Source organism: Heteronotia binoei, chromosome 8, assembly GCF_032191835.1.
Source record: "Heteronotia binoei isolate CCM8104 ecotype False Entrance Well chromosome 8, APGP_CSIRO_Hbin_v1, whole genome shotgun sequence".
Classification (NCBI taxonomy): Eukaryota; Metazoa; Chordata; class Lepidosauria; order Squamata; family Gekkonidae; genus Heteronotia; species Heteronotia binoei.
Genome location: NC_083230.1, coordinates 78,794,059 through 78,812,294, shown reverse-complemented (window position 1 = coordinate 78,812,294; position 18,236 = coordinate 78,794,059). Strand labels below are relative to the sequence as shown.

Genomic DNA, 18,236 nt, shown 5'->3' with positions numbered 1-18,236 from the left:
GTGCAAATAAAGCTGGAAAATACTTGGCCTGGCAAATGAAAAGAAAAAGGGAAAATAAAATTGTTAATAAAATTAGTTTGGACAACAAAGAAATTGTTGACCAGGAAGGAATCAAAAGACAGTTTTATAAGTATTATGCAAATTTGTATAATATCATGTGGCGGGGGAAGAAAATAGATGCCTATTTACAGGAAATTAATGTTAAACCCCTAACGGACAATATGAAAAAGATCTTAAATGACCCAATTGGTAAGGAAGAAATTGAAGCAGCAATTAACTCAATGAAGCCAGGGAAGGCTCCGGGTCCTGACAGTTTTACAGCAAGATATTATAAAGTTCTTAAAGAAACTCTATTTCCAAAACTTCAGAAATTGATGAACATTATAAGAATAGATGGGAAGATACCTAATACTTGGAAGGAAGCAGTAATCTCGTTGATACCAAAAGAAGACAGAGATGTGACTAATGTAAAAAACTATAGACCAATTTCATTGCTAAATAATGACTACAAAATATATGCTAGAATTTTAGCAGAACGCCTGAAGCAGCATTTGAATAGTTTTGTTAAAGAGGAACAAGCAGGGTTTCTCCCCAGAAGGCAATTAAGAGAAAATATCAGAACTGTAATAGATATAGTAGAATATTATGAAAAACATCCTGAAAAAGAAGTAGCTTTGCTTTTCACTGATGCAGAGAAAGCTTTTGACAATGTTCATTGGGACTTTATGTTTGCAGTAATGGAGAAACTGGGATTGGGCGAAGACTTTGTTAGAATGGTAAAGGCAATATAGACCTACCAATAAGCAAGACTTTGTATAAATGCAGATTTGACAGAGAAAATAGCCATTTGTAAAGGAACAAGACAAGGGTGCCCTCTATCCACTTTGATATTTATAATGATGCTGGAAATACTGCTTATGCAAATTCAAGAAGATAAGGAGATAGAGGGTTTGAAATTAAAAGGCTTTTCTTACAAATACAGAGCGTTTGCAGATGATGTAATGTTTATAAATGAAAACCCAACTCAAGTTACACCGTTGTTGCTCCAAAAAATAAAAGAATATGGTGATCTGGCAGGCTTTTATGTAAATAAAGAGAAAACAAATTTTTTTGTAAAAATATGTCAAAATCTAAGCAGATGGAATTACAAAATTTAACAAACTGTGAAGTGGCCTCTAAAGTAAAGTATTTAGGAGTAGAAATTACAACAAAGAATACTGAGTTATTTAAAAACAACTATGAAAAGCTTTGGCGGAAAATTGAGGTGGACTTACAAAAATGGGATAAGTTGAATTTGTCTATCCTGCGTAGAATATCGGCAATAAAAATGAATGTATTACCAAGAATAATGTTCTTATTTCAAACTATACCAATAGTGAAAGAAGATAAACAATTTCATAAATGGCAGAGGAAACTTTCGGAATTTATATGGGCTGGCAAGAAACCAAGAATTAAGATGAAGATCCTGACAGACGCTAAAGAAAGGGGAGGCTTCCAAGTACCGGATTTAAGACTATATCATCATGCAGTTTGTTTGGTATGGATTAAGGATTGGATAGTGTTATTAAACAGAAAATTATTAACATTAGAAGGCCATGGAAAGGTTTTTGGTTGGCATGCATATTTGTGCTATGGGAAAAGTAAAATGGATGGTTTTTTCTCACATCATTATGTAAGAAGTAGTTTGCTTAAAACATGGTTGAAATACCAAAAATATGGAGATGAGAGGAAACCACTGTGGATTGTGCCAACAGAAGTAATAAAGTTATATTCAGATATTGAGGAAGAGAAATGGTTACCATATAAACAATTGTTAAAAATACAAGGAGGCAAAGCAGAATTAAAATCAGTGGAAGAATTGGATTATAAATGTAATTGGTTTCAATGGTTACAAATTAAAAGTCTACTGAAGCAGGATATTAGGAATGAAGGAATAAGACAAGAACAAACAGAAATGGAGAAAGTGCTGTTTGGTGAGGACGTAAAATTGATCTCAAGAGTATATAAACTGTTACTGAAATGGTCTACAGAGGAAGAAGTGGTAAAATCTCAAATGATAAAATTGGTAAGGAAACAAGGATTGGATAGTGTTATTAAACAGAAAATTATTAACATTAGAAGGCCATGGAAAGGTTTTTGGTTGGTATGCATATTTGTGCTATGGAAAAAGTAAAATGGATGGTTTTTTCTCATAAACAAGGAAATTTAGATGGAACAATGGGAATATTTGTGGAAGAACTCTATAAAAATATTGATATGTAATAACATAACAGAAAATTGTTACAAAATGTTGTATAGATGGTATATGACACCAAAAAAACTGTCGAAAACAAATAATCAGATGTCTGATCAATGTTGGAAATGTAAAAAACATGAAGGGTCCTTCTCCCATATGTGGTGGACTTGTGAAAGGGCTGTACAATATTGGCAAATGATCCAGCAAGAAATGTCAAAGATTTTGAGATACAAAGTGAAGAAGGCACCAGAAATCTTTTTGTTGGGATTACAAATAGAAAATGTTCCAAAGCAAGACAGAACATTACTTTGGTACATGCTTTCAGCTGCATAGACATTGTATGCACAGTTGTGGAAGCAAAATAAAATTCCAGAAAAATGGGACTAGGTTATGAAAACTATGCACTGGAGTGAAATGGACAAATTAAAAGAACACTAAAGGAACTTGATATGGAAAAATTTAGTAATGAATGGTGAAAGTTTCAGAACTATGTGGAAGAACATTGGAGAGTGAAAGGACACTTGGTATATTTGATAATGGATAACTTGTTTATCAGCTATTTTTAATTTACTGAGACAAGAATGATAGTTAAAATGAGAGTATGAGAAAACATTTTGTTCTTTCTTAAAAGATTATAATAAGATAGATAATATGACTTACGGTAATTTGGTAATATATTGAATCATTAATCGAATGAGGTAATAACCATAAAGAAGTATAAGTTCCTTTTTTCTTTTTAAACAGTTTTTTTAAAATGTTAAATTACCTTTATTGCTTTTATATTGTAAGTAACACTGGGGAAGTCTTGAAAGGGAGGAGGGGAGGTGGAAATGTGATGCAACATAATGACTTTTATTTGAGAGAAGTAAATGAAATAGTAATATAATATGTTGTAGAATAATAAAAAAATAATAAAATAAAAAATAATACAAAAAATTACAAAAAAAACAAAGTGGTCAAGCAGGTCACAGAAGATGTCGTTCATCAGCCTTTGGAAGACAGCGGGGCGTTGGTCAGGCCGAAGGGCATCTCAAGATACTCGTACTGGCCATAGTGGTTCCCGAAAGCAGTCTTCCATTCATCTCCTGCGCAGATCCGCACCAAGTTGTACGCACCCCAGAGGTCCAGCTTGGTATAGACCTGGGCCCCCTTAAGGCGATCCAGTAGTTCTGGGATCAGTGGCAAAGGGTAGCGGTACCAGACGGTAATTTTGTTCAGGTCCCAGTAGTCATTGCAGGGCCAGAGCTCGCCGCCTTTCTTCTTGACAAAGAGAACAGGGGTGGACAGCAGGGATGTGGATGGCCGGATGAAACCCCATTCCAGGTTTTTGGCGAGGAAGTCCCGCAGGGCTGCTAGCTCCAGTTCAGACATGGGGTAGAGCCGCCCCATAGGCAGGGGTGCCCCTGGTACCAAATTGATGGTGCAGTGATAAGGCTGGTGCAGGGGGAGCTGGCTGACCCCCTTTTCCTCAAAGACATCGGCAAAGTCTGTGTAGGCCGGGGGAAGTAGAGGACCGGCAGCCGGGGCAGCAGTGGCCAGAGTGGCCGACCGGGCCTGATGAGGACAAGGGTCCTTGAAGCTCAGCTTTCCCTGTGCCCAGTCCACGAGGGGGTTGTGCTTTACGAGCCAGGAGAGACCCAGAATGAGGGGAAAGCGGGGCATGTGAGCAACATCAAATTGTACTTGCTCGGGATGGTGTTGGATCTGGAGCATGACCGGGTGGGTCTCCTGGGTAACTGGATCAGAGCAGAGGAGGCGCCCATCAATGGCTTCGACCAGGCAGCTAAATGGGCTACCCACCTAAATGGGCCCACCTAGGTTTACGCTTCTTTTCCTGTTGTCCTGTCAATCTCCCCTTTCCCCTGTCAATCTAGTCCTAGAGGCTGTCAGTCTGCCCTTTCCCCTATCAATCTAGTCCTAGAGGCTGCCAATCTCCTTTTCCTTCTGTCGATCTGGCAGAGAAACTGTCAAACTCCCCTCTTGCCTGTCAATCTGGCCCTAGAGGCTGCAAATCTCCCTTTCCCCCTGTTAATCTAGTCCTAGAGGCTTTCAGTCTCCCCTTTCCCCTGACAATATAGTCCTAGAGGCTGTCAACCTCCCCTTTCCCCTGACAATCTAGTCCTAGAGGCTGCCAATCTCCCATTCCCCTGTCAATCTAGTGCTAGAGGCGGCCAGTCTCCCCTTTCCTCTGTCAATCTAGTCCTAGAGGCTGCCAATCTTCCTTTCCCCTGACAATCTAGTCCTAGAGGCTTTCAACCTCCCCTTTCCCCTGACAATCTAGTCCTAGAGGCTGTCAATCTCCCCTTTCCCCTGTCAATCTAGTCCTAGAGGCTGTCAACCTCCCCTTTCCCCTGACAATCTAGTCCTAGAGGCTGCCAATCTCCCTTTTCCTCTGTCAATCTGGCCCTGGAGGCTGTCAGTCTCCCCTTTCCCCTTTGCAATCTGGCCTTAAAAACTGTCAACCTCCCCTTTCCCATGACAATCTAGTGCTAGAGGCTGTCAGTCTACCATTTTGTCTGTCAATCTAGTGCTAGAGGCTGTCAATCTCCCCTTTCCCCAGACAATCTGCCCCTAGAGGCTGTCAACCGCCACTTTCCCCTGACAATCTGGCCCTAGAGGCTGTTCATCTCCCCTTTCCCCTGACAATCTGGCCCTAGATCCTGCCAATCTCCCTTTCCCTCTGTCCATCTGGCCCTAGAGGCTGCCAATGTCCCCTCTTGCCTGTCAATCTGGCCCTAGAGGCTGCCAATCTCCCAATCCCCCCGTCAATCTAGTGCTAAAGGCTGTCAACCTCCCCTTTCTCCTGTCAACCCAGTCCTGGAGGCTGGCAGACTACCTTTCCCCTGTAAATCCAGGCCTGGAGGTTGGCAGACTACCTTTTCTCCTGCCAATCCACTCCTGGAGGTCGGCAAAGTATATTTCCCCCAGTCAATCCATTCCTGGAGGTTGGCAAAGTACATCTTCCCCTGTCAATCCAGTCCTGGAGGTTGGCAAACTATCTTTAACCCTGTCAATCCAGTCCTGGAGGTTGGCCGACTAACTTTTCGCCTGTCAATCTAGTCCTGGAGGTTCACAAAGTACCTCTTCCCCTGTCAATCCAGTCCTGGAGACTGGCAGAGGGCCTTTTTGCCTGTCAATCCAGTCCTTCAGGTTGAGAAGGTACATTTTCCCCTGTCAATCCAGTTCTGGAGGTTGGCAGAGTACGTTTTCGCCTGTCAATCCAGTCCTGGAGGTTGGCAAAGTATATTTCCCCAATCCAGTCCTGGAGTTTGGCAAAGTACATCTTCCCCTGTCAATCCAGTCCTGGAGGTTGGCAGAGTACCTTTTTGCCTGTCAATCCAGATCTGGAGGTTGGCAGAGTGCCTTTTTGCCTGTCAATCCAGTCCTGGAGTTTGGCAGAGTATCTTTCACCTGTCAATGAAGTCCTGGAGGTTGGCAAAGTAACTTTTTCCCTGTCAATCCAATCCTGGAGGTTGGTAAAGTACGTTTTCCCCTGTCAATCCAGTCCTGGAGGCTGGCAGAGTACCTTTCCCCCTGCCAATCCAGTCCTGGAGGTTGACAAGGTACATTTCCCCTTGTCAATCCAGTCCTGCAGGTTGGCAGAGTACCTTTTTGCCTGTCAATCCAGTCCTAGAGGTTGGCAGAGCACCTTTTCTCCTGTCAATCCAATCCTGGAGGTTGGCAATGTACCTTTTCCTCTATCAATCCAGTTCTGGAGGTTGGCAAAGAACAGTTTCGTCTGTCAATCGAGTCTTGGAGGCTGGCAGGGTACCTTTTCGCTTGTCAATCCAGTCTTGAAGGTTGGAACATACATTTCCCCCTGTCAATCCAGTCCTGGAGGTTGGCGAGGTATATTTTCCGCTGCCAATCCAGTCCTGGAGGTTGGCAAGGTACCTTTTCCCATCAATCCAGTCCTGGAGGTTGGCAAGGTACATTTTCTCCTGTCAATCCAGTCCTGGAGGTTGGCAAAGTACATTTTCCCCTGTCAAGCTAGTCCTGGAGGTTGGCAAGGTACATTTTCCCCTGTCAATCCAGTCCTGGAGGTTGGCAGAGTACCTTTTCCCCTGTCAATCCAGTCCTGGAGGTTGGCAAGGTACATTTCTCCCGGTTAATCCAGTCCTGGGGGTTGGCAAGGTACCTTTTCCCCTGTCAATCCAGTCCTGGAGGTTGGCAGTTGATTGTCCATAGGTAACAATAGCAGAGCCTGGGTGGGAGCCTGGATGGTCCATAGGATATAGTGGGAGAGAAGATTATCCATTCCAGGTTTTTGTTGCAGCCGTTCTGTGCTTCAATGTATTCAATGAAGCCCATGCAAGTCAATGACCAATCTTCTCTCTCATTATATCCTATGGACCATCCAGACTCTGCTATTTTCCTATGGACCATCCTGTCATTCGTTTTAGTACATCCCGATCTACAGATCCTTCCCCACTAACTATGTCCCTCCCTTCAGTAATACATCTTCTCAACAGCGGATCCCCAAACCCCTTCCCAACCGGAAGGACTCAGGTTACACTTCAAGAATTCTTCTTTAACCCTCATCATCACGAAAACCATTTCCCCCCTTTGGAAACATGTTAATAGTTTTTAATCTGCTGGCACTGGGAGGAGGAGTCCCTTTTATCTGCACATCTTGTATAGGAGCTCATGTTTTAAAAGTATTGTAACCACCTTCTGACATACACACCTCCCCCACCCGGGGTTGTTTATTGTTTTACTCAGGGCTACTCGCTTTTGAGTAGTTTCCCTTCTTCGTATTTCGTTCAGCGCGATTGAACGAAAACCTCAATATTTCGGAAGGGGAAGTTGTTACACACAGATCAAGGAGTTATGAATACAGTCCACATCTCTTCTGCCAACATTTTCCCCCCTGCAGCCACAAAAACAACGTGGGAAAAGAAGCTAGGACAGCAGGAACCACAGCAGCCTCTCTTTCTCCTCTCCTGCTGACCCCGGGGCATAAGGGGGGAAATTAGGCATGTCAGCCCCGCTCCCACGCCTCAAGGGTGGTCGTCTGAAACGAATACCTTTTAGTTTCTAGAGATCAGCCTTCCACAAGAAGGGTCTTACCTTGAGATGCTTCCTTAATGTCCCATCTTAGCTCCTTTGTGTGTGTGTGTAGTGAGAAGAGGCGGGGGTGAGGAACTGTGTTTTGTATAGATATGATTTTGTTACACAAAAAAAAATGGTTAGAAATCCTGTCAAGTCATGTGATTGATTGAATTATTTCCACCCCTCCTTTGCTCTCGCTCTCCCCCCTCCCTTCTCTTTCTGCTTTCAGGACAATGCTCAAGCAGCCGGGACTCAATGTGTCAGGCAAAACTGGCTGATGACAGAGAGGAGGAGCGCCGCGGCCGTTGCCAGGGCTTGGCTCCCTTCGCGGCAGCTGGGACTGAGAGGATAGAGCCTGGAGGTACGAGGAGTGCTGTTGATTAGGGTCTGGCATCTCACAGTGATGCCTTGAGGAGTAGGAGGGGGAGATTATCTGATTTCTCCCCTTGTTTCCTCCTCGCGGTCCTTCACCTCTTCCTCTCCCCTATCCCATGTTTCCTGAGAGAAGACCCGAGCTCAGTCCTCGGAGGCTGGTGAAAAGCTGGAGCGCTTCTGCTACTGAAACAAGGCTCACGTGGGCTTGTGGCAGCCGCAAGTTGAAACTAGTTTGACTCCTTACTTGCAAATCATTACCCCCATTTCAGAGGCGGCAATGCAGAATGAATAAGGAAAGAAAGAATAGAATGCAGGGGTGGCCAACGGTAGCTCTCCAGATGTTTTTCCCTACAACTCCCATCAGCCCCAGCCAGCATCTGGAGAGCTACCGTTGGTCACCCCTGCATAGATCTACATTTACTTGTTCTTGATTTATTTTCCCCCTTTCTCCTCAACTGCTGGTGACCCAAAGCAGCACACACCATTCTCTCCCCCCCCCCTCCCCGTCATTCTGTGCTCACAACAAGCCTGTGAAGCAGCCAGGTTAAGCTGTTGGAGCGTGAGTGGCCCAAGGTCACCCAGTGAGCTTCCATGGCAGAAGAGGAAGTCAGATCTGGGTCTCCCAGATCAAAGTCTGACACAACATTTCCTTATGAAAAGAGCAAGACCTGGTAGCACCTTAAAGACTAACAACATCTGTGGCAAGCAGTGTTCCCTCTAAGCTGAGTTAGCATGAGCTAGCTCACAGATTTTTACCCTCCAGTTCACACGTTTTTGTCTTAGCTCAGGAAAAATGGCCCCAGAGCAAACTTAATTTATGCTGTAGCTCACAACTTTAATGCCAGTAGATCACAAAGTAGAATTTTTGCTCACAGTTTCGCTCTGCAGTTTAGAGGGATCATTGGTGGCAAGGTATGAGCTTTTGTGAGTCACTGCTCTCTTCATCAGCCCATATCCTACCACAAATGTTGTAATCTTTAAGGTGCTACTGGACTCTTGCTCTTTTCTGCTGCTATAGACAAACTAACATAGCTACCCATCTTGATGATATGTCACTATGGAACAGGGGTGGCCAAACTTGCTTAATGTAAGAGCCACATAGAATAAACATCAGATGTCTGAGAGCCACAAGACATGAATGTCAGATGTTTGCGGGAGGAAAATAGATGGGGGGAGAGGGGTGGAAAGAAAGCAACTTTAAACACATTATCCAACCCACTGACTGGTTTGTCTTGGAGAGGTGATTTAAAGAGAAATGCCTACTCCAAGCCGGCTGATGAGGAGATCGAGAGCTACTCAACATGTGTGGAAGAGCCACATGTGGCTCCCGAGCCAGAGTTTGGCCACCCCTGCTATGGAAGATACTACGTTTCCTGGCAGCATGTCTGGGCCAAATACTAGTTTTTGTGCAAAATTCTCCCGACAGAGCACTGCAATAATTGTAACATTTAACAAAGGATTGGGATTGGAGTTGTACTAGACTTGGACCACTCTAGGGGTGTGATCCTAAGAACATTTGCTTGGAGTAAGCCCCACTGAATAACATAGGACTTCATGTTCATACATCCACACCGCCAGTAGATTATCCAATTGTATATCAAGCCCTAAAATATATTCAGTAAAAACATTTCATTTACATTTAATAGTAAATGCACACACTAATAAAATAAAATGAAACAGTTTATATTTGTTCAACTCAGGACAGCAAATTAACTTCTGGAAAATCCCAAATGGATCATCATCACTGCTACTCAATCCTTGTGAAAAGGGATGTGAGTCAGTGGGTAGAGCTTCTAACTTGCATGCAGAAGGTCCCAGGTTCAATCCCTGGCATCTCCAGTTTAAAAAATCTGGTAGGAGGTAAAGTGAAAGATGTCTGCCTGAAGCCCTGAGGAGCTGCTACCTGCCTGAGTAGATAATACTGGCCTCCATAGACCAATAATCATTGGCAGGGCTTCTGTTTTTTTCCTGGGGGAACATGGTGGAACAGGGTTCTTGAACCTTTTTGTGAAAACAAAATTCTCAAAAAAATGTTTAAAAGTTCATAAGGGGCACCCGTATGTTTCTCCTTCATTTCCCTCTTGAGAATTCTGGCACCTCTTTTTCCAGAGGAAAAAAAAAGCCCAGATTGGACTATAACTCAGAATAAGGCAGCTTCCTGCATGCAAACTTTCTATCACATGTACATTGATGACAAGAATGACTGTGCTTGCTGGCCCTGCCCCCAAACAGCACCAAGCCTTCTCCACACACGTGTAATTAAAGATCAGTTCTGACTGTGCAGTCTATGCATGTACACTGATATGAACAAAAGGTCCTATGATGCTGAACAAACAGAGATTGAGTGTGGACCAGTGGAAAGATTCCAGGTTTTTAGATTCATTTAATGACTGTATGACTGAACATCTATACAGGGCTTAGATTTAAAGGCAGGATATCCTAACAAATACGGTTTTTGAAACCCAGTTATCATATTTTGTTATGCCACGATCTTGTGACAGTAATTTCTCTTTTTCAGCCCATATGAATTATTCAAGCATACCCTAGTGTTGTCACTAAAACGTTTTCCTGTTCTCCAGGCAGGGAATTGTGAGCAATGCTTTTGAAAACCAGCTAGTTTCCCTTCCCTTGTCCAGCAAGACATGCTGCATTTCAAGTATCAGATCCTGGATATGTAGCAATTTCTTACCACACATGAGGCCGGTGCAAATATATCTCATGTCATTTTAATAATCCTGAAATAGAGAACAATCTAATATAAACAAGATGGTCTAGAGCAGGGGTGTCAAATCATGTGGCCCAGGGGCCAATACAAGTGCCTGGAGGGCTCCTATCTGGTCCCCAAACCACTGGCTGTCGTCTGCTTCCTTCTGCATCACAGCTTGCTTTGCCAGGCTTGCTCCGTAGCACAGGAGCTACAGAGAGAAAGCCAGTTTGGTGTAGTGGTTAAGTGTGCGGACTCTTACCTGGGAGAACTGGGTTTGATTCCCCACTCCTCCATTCACAAAAAAGTGAGGATGGCCTTGGGTTAGCCATAGCTATCGCAGGAGTTGTCCTTGAAAGGGAAGATGTTGTGAGAGCCGTCTCAGCCCCACCCACCTCACAGGGTGTCTGTTGTGGGGGTAGAAGATATAGGAGACTGTAAACCACTCTGAGGCTCTGATTCAGAGAGAAGGGCGAGATATAAATCTGCTGTCTTTTATTTTCTCCATTAGCTGAGGCTCCTCCCTTGGGTAGGGAGGAGGAATAGCTTGCTTTGCCAGGCTCTCTCAATCACACAGCAAAACTACTGAACCAAGTCTCCCTTCCTTCTATTGGCTGAGGCTCCTCCCCCTCCTAGTCCCCTGGAGAAGGAAGGAAAGAGCCAGAGCTTCCTTTGCCCAGTTCCATGGATCTGGGAGAAATACAAAGAAAAGCACCTTTAAGACCAACAAGTGCTAATGTTTTAAGTATATATTTTTGTATGTATGTATGTACTTTATGTATGTATTTGTAAAAAAATCTTTAATTGTGTTTGTCTGTGTCCTTTATAAAGTTTATATCTCTGCTACCTGATCTTAAATAGATACGCACATAGCCTGGTTGGCCTGGCCCAACAAGGTCTCTTTTATGTCAGTTTTGGCTCTCATGACAAATGAGTTCAACACCACTAGATGGGAAAATCAGCTTTTTGAAAATCAGCTTTCATACTTTGCTGCAATGGACCTGAGGAGCCAGTGTTCTACATAAAATATCCTAGGATTAAGCTGTTATTTTATTTACACCCCATATTTCTTTTCACATCCTATCTTTTTCTTTGGCTCGAGGCAGCCAACAACTTTTTACCCAGGGCCCTTGAATATCTGAAACTGGCCCTGCCAGAGATCATCTTGTCTTACAACCTGTGCAACTGGCACATGCCCAACATCATTTTGCTTACCTTGAATCAAAGAATGATCTAATATCCCTGTCACCCCATTTGGAAGCAGGCCTTTTGGGAAAGCCCTACTGTGCTGTGCATGAACCAGAGAAGGAGATCTTGTTCCTTGTATGAAATCCTGATAGAGTGCAATTTGTGACAACTTTAAGATGTTTAAGTGCATGATGATTTTCTACTCCTGGGAATGCTTTAGCATACAGATTGGAAATCCTGACAAGCTAGAGCTTTTTGAAAACCATTTTCTAGGGTTGCCAGGTCCCCCTAGGCCATCGGTGGGGATGGGGGAATAGGGTTAGAGAGTAGGGTTGCCAGATTCAGGCTGGAAAACTCTTGGATATTTGGGGATGGAGTGTGGGAAGGACATGAACCTCAATGGGATACAATGCCATAAAGCCCATCCTCCAAAACATCCATTGTCCCTGGGGAAATTGATCTCTGTAGTCTGAAGATGAACTATAATTCCAGGGGGACTCCAGTTCCCACCTGGAGACTGGTATTCCTGGCAGTTTCATATTTTGGGGTATCTTTGCACAGGAGAGGGTGGCAACATTCCTTATGTAAGATTCTGTATTTTTCCTGTACGTTTTTTAAAGAAAAAACTAGTTAGGAAATGTGATATTGGAAGCAGGAAGTTGCCTTAAGGCAGCTAAGGGCACATTGCTAATAATGATCTATAATAGTAACAGCGAACAGCTATCTTCCTAACAAATTAGAGACATATTTAGAGCCCTTACAAGCCTCCAGGGAGAGTGGCCCATGGGCTCTTTTCTGTCTCCATGTCAGGCCAGTCTTTATGACAAGTGGATATTTATCCTTGAGGGCACCAGTTAAATTGTTTTCATAAAAGGGAAAAAAAGTTTTGCTTCATAACAGCTGCATTTAGCAATCTGAGTGCTATAAAAACAATGATTCACTTACAACAGGTTAGTATTGTCTGCATGGATCAGCAATCGCTGTACAGTTCCCACCTGCCCCAGGAAATCCGCAATGTGTAGAAAGGCCCAAAAAATAGAATTCTGCATCTTCCCCTTTTATCTTCTATCTCCGGGGTAGCTACCAGCATGCCATGGCAATATCTTTTTTAACATTCAGCAGGTGAGACAGATTCTATAAGACAAGTTACTGTGGAGCATGATTTTCCAAACAGCATGGAAGAGCAGTCCCTTTTACTTCAATAGTCTTGGCACTGAAGAAGCCTGGCCATTGCTAAAAGGGTATTATGCCTGCTATATTGATCTGATACTTAGGTTTCTTTCCAGATTTGCTTCTGTAGTAAGAGGACCTTCCACATATTCCATGCCACTCTCAAAATACGTACATATAACATCAGGGACCTTAATATTACTGCGGCAGAACTGTAGAGATTTTCTTTCTGACATACAGCCTCACCCCACAAATGTATTATCTGGTGATACAAAATGGAATTTGGTGAACCATTGTGTCTAAATGGCATGATCACAACTAGCAGCTAAGCAATAATGTTACAGATTTCCATGCTGATTGTATTTCTTGTTGCCTAAATGTTTATACAATTCTACTGATTCCCCCCAAAACAAAACAGTACAAGGTTTTGGCAAAGGTGAAAGACCTGTAAAGAAAATAGCCAATGAGAAAAGGGCACCACCTGCTGGTGTAAGGGATAGCTTTTCTAAAACCCATCCTCCTTTCCCTTCTGTGATGGGTAAGAGATCTCTTATTTTAAAATCATATGTTTCAATGGAAGTTGAAGACTATTTGGCTGCACAGTTCAGAATTTGCTTGATATAATCTTTTACTGATAAATACCCAGATACTTCTTTTAGAACCAAGGATGGAAAGCTTTTATTTTCCCTGGGCAACTTGCTTCATTGTACAGCAATGAAGATGTATTTTCCAATGCCTTCTTGTCCTTTCTTCAGGATTTCTGGTAAAAAGTTCCTCCTTTTTCTTGTAGCAACAGAAGTGTTGAACTCATTTGTTAAAAGGGCTGGATCTTACATAAATGTAACTTTGTTGGGCCAGGCCCTGTGAGCCATAAAAAGGAATGCCAGGTACTGGTGATACCCAGCAATGCACCCCTAAAATACGATATAACCCGGGGTCATTCTGTAGTGTATGGCGTTCGTAGAACGCCATCATTCAAGACAGCGTGACCATTTCGTTATAACGTACCATCGATAAAGCGTTAGTCCGCTAAAGCCGCGGAGGCAAAGGTGACAACCAGATGCCTCCGCGAAGAGCGCTGGTCATCCGCCAATCACAGTGAGTGGCGGGAAATACGGCTGGCCAGCATTGGACTGGCCAGCAGGGTGAATAGTTCCGGAGCTGTATATATGCGGGACCCGGCCCGCGTGTTCTCCCTCTTACCTCGTGTTTGTACCATGCAATAAACTATGTTGCCCGACTCGCGTCTCTCAGACTGGTACATAACAGTGGCGACGAAGGTGGGATCCTAGCCCTTCGGCAAGGGCTACGAAGGAGACTCACGGGCAACCCGTCGTCCCGTCACTTCATCGCTGAATCGCTACTTCGCAACGACCGCCGCCATGGCCAGTCCCAGCGGGAACACCGGTCACATCGAAGCTTTCGACCACACGAATCCCGAGGGATGGGAATCCTATTCGGAGAGGGTCGATTGCTACCTGAGGGCGAATCGAGTAACCGAGGACGGCATGAAGCGGGACGTGCTCCTGAGCATCTGCGGGGCCGCCACCTTCGAGATCGCAAAGGGTCTCTCGGCGCCCGCCCGCCTCACGGAGAAAACGTACACGGAGGTCGTCCGCCTCCTCACGGGCCATTTCCTGCCGCAGCCGTCGCGGGTGGCCCGACGGTTCCTCTTCCACAAGAGGGACCAGGCCCAGGGAGAATCCGCTGCAGACTACCTGGCCGCCCTGCGCCAGATCGCCGGAAGCTGCAACTTCCCGAATTTGGAAGAGACCTTGGCCGACCGGTTCGCTTGGGGCCTCCGCGACGAGAGGCTCCAGCAAAAGCTCTTCGCAAAGGAAGAGCTCACGCTTCAGGGCGCCTTCAGCGAGGCCGTGGCCTTCGAGCGCGCCTCCCGGACGTTCCCCAGGGCCAAGTCGGAAGCCGTCCACCACGAGGAGCTGGACCCCCATCACCAGGACGAAGGAGAAGCGCTCCAGCTGCACCACTCTACAAGACCAGCCTCCCGAGCCCCACAGCGGCCCCGGGCGAACGAAAGATCGAACCAACGCAACAACGAAGGAGCGAACTGCGCCAGTTGCGGCGACCCCCACGACCGGCGGGACTGCAAGTACAGGACCTGGGACTGCAGGAGCTGCGGGAAGACCGGTCACATAGCGCGGGCTTGCCGAGCCAAGTTCCACCGCCCGCGGCCAACCACGCACCACGAGGCCGCCGAGTCCCACTCCACGGCCTCCACCACGCTACAGGTACTGAACCTGCCCCTGGCCACCCCCAACAAGATTAAGGTGTCGGTCCGCATAGAGGGGGCCCCCTGCCTCATGGAGGTGGACTCGGGCTCCTCCATCTCCATAATTGCGGAGGAGACCCTGAGGCAGTTACACCCCGGCTACAAAGGACAGCTGCGGCCGGCCGACTTTGTACTGCGGGACTTTCAGAAAAACCCGGTCCAGATCGCGGGGTGGGCGAGGGTGCACGTGGAGCGAGGGTCCTTCAGAGGCCTGCTAGATATCCTGGTAGTCAAGCGACCACTGGCGACCTTGTTGGGCCTCACGTGGTTCGGCCCCCTAGGAATCAGAGTTGAGGTGTCACAAACGGCCATAGCCGGTGGGTTCGGGGAGGTGTGCCGAGAATTCCCAGAGGTTTTTGACGGGTCGTTGGGTAGCTACAAGGGCCCGGCCATCTCCCTGCCGCTCGACCCTACGGTCAGACCAACCCGGCTTAAGGCAAGGAGAGTCCCCTTCGCCCTAAAACCAAAAATCGAGGCTGAGCTGGACCGCCTAGTAGCACAAGGGGTCCTAGAGCCGGTCGATTACGCCATGTGGGAAACCCCCATAGTGACTCCGGTCAAACCGAATGGGGACTTGAGGATTTGTGCCGACTACAAGTGCACAATCAACAAGGCGCTCCAGGATAATCCCTACCCAGTGCCGGTTGTCAGCCACGTCCTGGCCGCCCTCGCGGGGTCCAAAATTTTCGGGAAGCTGGACTTGGCACAAGCCTACCAGCAGCTTCCGGTGGACACCAAAACGGCCGAGGCACAGACGATTGTGACCCATAGGGGGGCGTTCAAGGTGAACCGGCTACAGTTTGGGGTCAGCGTAGCTCCGGGGATCTTCCAGAGTATAATGGACGCTCTCCTCAAAGGGATCCCAGGAGTCCAGCCCTTTTTCGACGACGTTTTAATCGCCGCCCCGAACCCTGAGGAGTTCAGCAACCGTCTCAGGGAGGTGCTCCGTCGTTTCCAAACCGCTGGACTTAAGGTGAAGAGGGAGAAGTGTTTGCTGGGGGTACCGCGGGTGGAGTTCCTAGGATTCGCCGTGGACGCAGAGGGAATCCACCCGACCGAGGAGAAAACCAGGGCCATCGTACAAGCCCCGGCCCCCACGTGTAAAGCGGAGCTACAGAGCTTCCTGGGGGTGCTCAACTTTTATCACACGTTCATACCCCACAAAGCGGCCATCGCGGAACCCCTACACCGGTTACTGGACAAAAAAGCTCCTTGGGTGTGGGGGAAGAAGCAAGCCGCTGCGTTCCAGGCAGTGAAGGACGTCCTGGTCTCTAACGCGGTGCTTCACCACTTCGACGAGCGCCTTCCGGTCATTCTGGCATGCGATGCATCGCCGTACGGGGTGGGCGCTGTTCTGGGGCACCAACTATCGGACGGCCGGGAGGTACCGGTCGCCTACTATTCCCGCACCTTAACGTCAGCGGAGCGTAATTACGCTCAAATAGACAAGGAAGCCCTGGCGATCGTAGCAGGGGTTCACAAATTTAACGATTATTTGTACGGTCGCAAGTTCACGATAGCGACCGACCACAAGCCTCTCTTGGGTCTGCTAGCCCCAGACCGTCAAACCCCCCAAATCTTGTCCCAGAGGGTGTTGAGATGGAACCAATTCCTAAATTCATACACCTACACACTGGTACACAGGGCGGGCAAGGCGATGGGCCACGCCGATGCACTCAGTCGTTTACCGCTGCCAGACACGGGGCCCGACCCAGCACCAGCCCACCAGGTGATGTCCATAGAGGCACTCCCGGACCAGCCCATACACGCTGCCGAAGTGGCAAAGGCCACAGGGAAAGACAAAACCCTAGCGAGGGTGCTGGACTGGGTGGTGAGGGGGTGGCCAGAGAGGGACCTGGGGGGAGAGTTCAAACCATACAAAATGAGGCGGGAGGAACTCGCGGCCCACAAGGGGTGCCTGCTATGGGGGAGCCGGGTGGTGGTTCCCCCTCCCCTTCAGAAAAGGGTCCTTGCATCACTACATGAAACGCACCCGGGCATTGTGAGGATGAAGGCCCTAGCCAGGAGCTATGTGTGGTGGCCGGGGATGGACGGAGAAATAGAGGACTGGGTCTGGAGATGCAGTGCGTGCCAGGAATCGCGGCCGGACCCACCCAGCGCCCCGGCCACAAGGTGGGAAACCACAAGGAAACCCTGGTCCAGGCTCCACATAGACTTCGCGGGGCCGTTCCAGGGGCAGATATTCCTTATAATCGTGGACGCCTACACAAAATGGTTAGAGGTCCTCCCTGTAGCATCCACCTCCTCAGCAGCCGCCATCCGAGCCCTGCGCCGGGTCCTGTGCACCCACGGCATCCCAGACACCCTGGTCTCGGACAACGGGGCCGCCTTCACCTCGGGAGAGTTCCAGGCCTTCCTACAGAGGTACCTCATAAGGCACATCAGGTCGGCCCCCTTTCACCCCGCCACCAACGGCCAAGCCGAGCGGATGGTCCGCACCACCAAAGAGGCCCTGGGCAGGATCGTGCAGGGCGACTGGGATCACAGGCTGGCCGCATTCCTATTCGACAACAGGGTCATCCCAAACCCTGTCACAGGGATCAGTCCAGCAGAGCTCCTCATGGGGCGCAAGCTCACCACAAGGCTAGACAGACTACACCCCGACCGAGCCTCTGACACACGAGGGTCCCCAGAGGTCCGCGAGGCAGCCAGGGGGTTCTTTGCCGGGGATCCAGTGTTCGCCCGCAACTACGCCTCGGGACCCGAGTGGGTGGCTGGGCGGGTGCTACGGGTCGTGGGCTCCCGTCACTATGAAGTATCCACTGAGGGGGGCCAGATCCTACGCCGGCACATCGACCAGATGCGCCGCAGGACCCTACCCGAAGCACCCACAGAAGCAAGGGGGGCAGCCCAACCCGAGGAGCCTACCACAACCCTGCCGCCATCCATGACGCTGCCCCCTCCCGCAGGGCCAAACCAAGCCCCCGAACTCGGCCAGCAACCCTCGGATGCTCAGGCTCCCGAGGAGACGCCGGGGCCCGAAGCCACCACGACTCCGCAGGCCACCCCCCGACGTTCGACTCGAGAGCGCCGGCCTCCCGCCTACCTCCAGGACTATGTTACTAACTAAGGGGGGAGGAGTGTAGTGTATGGCGTTCGTAGAACGCCATCATTCAAGACAGCGCGACCATTTCGTTATAACGTACCATCGATAAAGCGTTAGTCCGCTAAAGCCGCGGAGGCAAAGGTGACAACCAGAT

The 18,236-nt window shown here is 47.7% G+C and overlaps 1 protein-coding gene across 4 annotated transcripts in view; it reads right to left on the bottom strand.

The window, feature by feature from the left end:
• TCF20 (transcription factor 20) overlaps positions 1 to 7,499 on the bottom strand; it is a 350,226-nt gene extending 342,727 nt beyond the window's left edge. For all 4 annotated transcript variants that reach the window (XM_060245336.1, XM_060245341.1, XM_060245342.1 and 1 more), the window contains exon 1: positions 7,307 to 7,499. The gene's annotated coding sequence lies outside the window, so the exon portion shown is untranslated. The remainder of the gene's footprint in view (positions 1 to 7,306) is intronic.
• Between the last annotated feature and the right edge of the window lie 10,737 nt (positions 7,500 to 18,236).